This window comes from Austrofundulus limnaeus, unplaced genomic scaffold (assembly GCF_001266775.1).
Source record: "Austrofundulus limnaeus strain Quisiro unplaced genomic scaffold, Austrofundulus_limnaeus-1.0 Scaffold8, whole genome shotgun sequence".
NCBI lineage: Eukaryota > Metazoa > Chordata > Actinopteri > Cyprinodontiformes > Rivulidae > Austrofundulus > Austrofundulus limnaeus.
The window spans coordinates 5044508-5050112 of NW_013952410.1; positions in this window are offsets into that span (position 1 = coordinate 5044508).

A 5605-nucleotide genomic window follows, 5' to 3' on the forward strand; every position below is an offset into this window, starting at 1 on the left:
GACCTGTCCAGGGTGTACCCCGCCCCTCGCACTGTGACTGCTGGATATGGGCACCAGTGACCCACGCAACCCTGAAAAGGAAGAAGCGTGTACAGAAAATGGATGGATGGMTGGAKGGCCGTCTTGATTTGAGTTGACTCYAAATGGTGATCAGTCTTTTCACTTTCAGGTGATGTTTCTATGGTTCATTCATGAAAAGATTCAGCAGAGCTGAAGTTCACCTGAATGAAGTTTTTTAAAATTGTTTAAGAAACGAAGCAGTATAAAAAACAACATATTTTCTGGTTGTTTTTGTAAAGCTGCAGTGAAAAGTGTGTTGAAGCAGGGTTTTATTGCTTTGCTTTTACTTTCAAACACAGATTGTTTGTCAGAGCTGAGTTCATCACTGCCTGGTTTCAAACCACAAGATTTKGAAATGTTTACAAATCAAATATTGGCTTTTTTTTCTCCTCATGTAAGAATGCCTTCAGTTAGTTTTTTCTTCATTTTTTCATGATCATCAAATATTATGGTTCAGTGAGAGTTTAATTCTGATGGATGTGGAGATAAAAAGCTGTTAATTAAACTGTCAGTGTGAAGTAAGGCTCAGAATCTGAGAGGGAAACAAAACTAAATCCCACAAATTCATTTTTGTTTCTTATCTTATGGGACAAATCAACACATCCATCAGTTTCAAAGCTATTGTCCAAACACAAAATGAAGGGAGAAAACAGTTCGTAACAGAGACATGAATTTAAAGTTTTTAATTTGTTGAAGTTTCCCAGGAAATGATTTTACAACTGATCTGATACAGATTTGGGGCTTTATATTTATGACTAAATGCCAATTGTATAGCCAATAAATCAATAAATAAATACTGTATTTTGGTCATTAAATGTTAAAAATAATATCATTGTCGTACTGAATTTAAAACAAACATGAAGGTTCAGAAAAGTTCTGTCAAGGCCCTGTCACACTAGAATGTTTAGACAACTTGTGAAAAGTTTGTCCAACAATAAAGATGTCTAAGCTGAAGATGGAATTTAAAATAAATGTACTGGAAGCTTCTTTTGGATGTATTTATACTGTAATGCTAATAATTAAATCGACTATAACCAATGAGTGAAATAGTCATAGTAAAAATGTCTGAAAATGTTATAGTGTGGCAGTGCCTTTAGTCATTAGCAGATGTAAATAAACAAACAAATATAAAAACTTTATTAAAAGTCTTGCATGCCTCAATTTCCRTATTCTCAGTGAGGTGGCCTGTTTCTCTTCTGTTGTGGCTGAGTCAGCCTCAGACTGGGTGAGGAACTCTGGAGGAAGTTTGGAACAGAACCAGGTATCRCAGATATATAATCRAATAGAAGAGAAACAGCCTTTATTGTTTCGCACGGGGAAATTCAGGTGTAGTAGCAGCAGCAGATACATACAACAGTCCATAGAAACAGTATATTGCTATGTGACAKCATCAACTGTAGCAATAATAACAGCGTTTAAGATAATAATCATGTGTAGGTCATATAATCATATGTAGGGGAAAATGGATGGATGGATAATTTGGGCAATCAAAAGTCAAGAATAAACTGAGGTCTGAATTTTTTAGCTCAGAAAGTAGCACTAAAAATTGTATGCATCAATTATTTCACTCTCCAGTTAATCTAAACATCCAGTAATCTCTTAATCCATGCATCTCTTTGTCTGTGGCTTTTGGAACCAGTTCTGGAGCACAGAGAGAGAACATGTCGACTGCACAAAGTGTGCCAGCCAAGTTTCAAACCAAATCAGGAACCAGCTCAGTATGATGTAACTCCTAAATATATCTATTCTTTGCATCTGAGTGTCTAAGAAAGACTGACAWTTGTTTTTTTAAAGCTGATACTGCTTTATAGAGTACCATGGTTTCACTGYTAGTATTATACTGTATGTTACAGAGCTAATGCAGTTTGAAGAAACCACGTATTTTTTACTTTAATTTGATGTTTAAGATGATCTCTTCTAACTTATTTTTCATGATTTGGAAACACATCACCACAAAAAATGCAAGACAGGGGAGTCAAACACATTTTGAAAGAGGGCCACATGAGTGTTMTTGTGGCCCTTAAAGGGCCAGTTGTAATTACCTTTGATGTTTCATGTTTAACTTCGACTAAACAGTTTTTTAACACGYCCTCTYATAAACACTGAAAAGTACTACGTGTACGACTGACTAAATGTGAAATAAATAAAAAWGAAATTCTATTAGAAGTAAAACTAAGAGACTTTTTCCTCACTGATGAGTTGTAGTGAGGAGCTGCAATCTTAAATTCTGAACTCTCCCACTTTCTAACTGGGAATTCCCACTGGATGATCGACATGCATTATGGGAGATGTAGTTTATGGTCAATACTGGCTTTAAAGCAGCTTATTTTAATACACTATTATTGTGCTATCCAACTAAACTGCTGTTACTTAAAGCCAACAGCTCAGGGGCAGGACAAGTATTATTATCTTTCACCTTTTAAATGTATTTATTTATTTATTTATTTTTGCAATTATTCATACATTTAAAGTTTACCATTGATATAAACAAATTTCATATTAAAGGGATCCCCGATTAGTTGTAATATTAGACTTTACATGATGTACATGTACTTTAACTGTAAAATAAAGACTGTAAAAATACTGTAGGCTGTTAAGTTTTTATAATTTTTAAACTAAAAATTTAAAAATATATTACACGGACGGGGCCATTTTATTTACTCGCAAAGCATTCTGGGTAAATGATGACATCATCTAGGTCATCGGCACGAGGCTGCTAGCGAGCTATATCCACCCTGAAGGTTAATCTTGGACAATATCTGATGATTGACTTTTTAAATGAAACCAGAGAGCGTTGACAGAGAGGAGAAGGTAGAAATGACTCAGCCTGTAAGTGAAAATATGGATGGAGGACAACAGAGCTGCTTCATGGAAGAAGAACCTCAGCTTAGCCTGTTAGCTTTAGCATTAGCCCCGATGCTATCACCATATATATATGTGTTAGCTCAGCACTACACATTCTCCTCTCGTCACTGAGGTCCTCCATCYACATGACAGAGAGGGGAACACAAAAATGACTCAGCCTGCAACTGAAAATATGGATGGAGGACCTCAGTTTAACTTGTTTGTCGTGCTAGCGCCGAGCTAATACATATGAGGCAATATAGCATGAGGGCTAGCGTGAAGGCTAACAGGCTAAGCTGAGGTTCTTCTTCCATGAAGCAGCTCTGTTGTCCTCCATCCATATTTTCAGTTCCAGGCTGAGTCATTTCTACCTTCTCCTCTCTGTCAACGCTCTCTGGTTTCATTTAAAAGAGTCGATCATCAGATATTGTCCAAGATTAACCTTCAGGGTGGATATAGCTCGCTAGCAGCCTCACACCAATGACCTAGTTGATGTCATCAACTAGGTTTGCGTGTAAATAAAATGGCTCCGCCCATGTTAAAATATATTTTTAAAAATTTACAAAACTAAACAGCCTACAGTATTTTTACAGTCTTTATTTTACAGCTAAAATAAATGTTTATCAAATAAAGTTTACTGTTACAACTAATCGTGGATCCCTTTAAGTAAAAAAATATATATACTTTTTTGGGGGGGTAGATTGTCAACACATGCAGGCCAGACGGGAGTAACCTGAGGGCCACATTTGGCCCACGGGTCTTGGATTTTAAACGTGCGTTAAGAGAATACTCTCTTCCATGTATGCTGTTTCTGTTCTGAAAATAAAGAGACGACAACAGGTAGTCATAGGAAGAGAGAGGCACGTTAATCACTCTCCAAGTTATACTTTAAAGTGAAGCAACTCCACGTGGAGCACTTTAAACTTTCAAACTTGCAATTTCACTAATGACGGCTTTATGAAAGCGGGCTGTAAACTGCACATTACCACATCTCAGCCTGGCACACCTGGAAATAACCAGGAACAATAAACAAACTGACACAGCGTGTTCCTCATATTAGAAACAAGGTGTAGAAACAAAATGAGTCCATGGGTATTCCCTTTTTTTTTTTTTTGAACTGACACAGAATGTTTGGAACCACAGGTAAATTATCTGAMTCTCAAAATGGTTAACAGGGTTGTATAAAGTGTCACTCGTTGTTATGGTTACTTCCCCTCAGCCCATTTCCTCCTTATCGATGTGAGAAGCAGATATCTTCTTATCTGGAGTATTGACCTAAGGCTCTGGCACAGACTAAATCAATATTATTTGAAATTCCARCTTTTTGGATCAAACAGAATATTAAAGAGTTTCACATGTTGGTATGTCCTGTTCCGTGTTTATTGTCATTATGTCAATGACAAGACAAAGTTAATGTTTGACTCATTAGCTGGTGCATCTCTCCTCCCAACAYTCACAATGTTTTAAGCCACTGACTTGAGCCCCATACACCAGAATTTCCCATTTTCTTTATCTTTTAACTTCTGTTAACTTGAGATCTTTAAGATGAACCTGGACATGTTTGATATCAATAGAAAGCTAAGAATCTTGGCTAAAAGCTCATTGAAACTATATTTACATCCAACAAAAACAGTTTAAAGGACAGGCAGTTGAATCAGAAAGAAAACTGTACAAAATGGGATTGTTGCRAATCTGTAAATACATCACAACAAATCTGTAAAGAAACATTATTGACATTTGTTTTTAAAGCAGATACCAAAATAGGTTGTAATGTATGTTGAAAKTTTTTCTTTTRCTTGATTTTGAATKAATATTAYCCAACTGGGGCGACAYGGTGGCTCAGTTGGTAGAGCTGATGCCTCTCAGCACAAACGTTGCCGGTTCAAATCCCAGCTCGGGGACCTTTCTGGGTAGAGTTTGCATGTTCTTTCCGTGCATGAGTGGGTTCTCTCCAGGCACTCTGGCTTCCTCCCACAGACCAAAACCATGACTGTTAGGGAGTGTTGTATACAGTACCTGAAAGTGATACTTGAGTAAAAGTACACGTATCTTATCATAAAATTACTTTGGTAGTAGTTAAAGTCTTCTCTGAGAATATTGAGTAAAAGTCTTAAAGTGTCTGATTTATTTTGTAGTTAAGTATCAAAAGTAAATTTCTGACATAAAATGTACTTAAGTAGCTAATAAAAGTAAAAGTATCGAGTAAAAATGAACGGTTAGATTTTCCAAAATACATTTATTGGGAGATGACCTCTTCAAAAGCATTATTTTCTAAAGGTGCACAGCTTTGACGAATTATGTTTAACTTGCTACAGTATCAGAATGGTATGTGTTTATACTTTTCATCCAACCACAATTAAATTCACTCTATGCAGGAGCCACAGTTTTTCAGGATAGTATTTTTTAAACATTAAAAAGCCAAAATGAAATAGGAGAAACAACTTTCTTAATTTTTTTTTAATGTAAGGAGTAGAAAGTACAGATAATTGGGTAAACATGTAAAGAGTAGAAGTTAAAAGTAGTCTGAAAAATAATTACTCAAGTAAAGSACAGATAACCAAAGTTTCTACTTAAGTACAGTAACAAAGTATTTGTACTTAGTTTACAACTCTGCTGTTAGGTTAATTGATAACTCTAAATTGTCCCTAGGTGTGAGTGAGAGAGTGAATGGTTGTTTGTCTCGTTTGTCTCTATGTGTGGC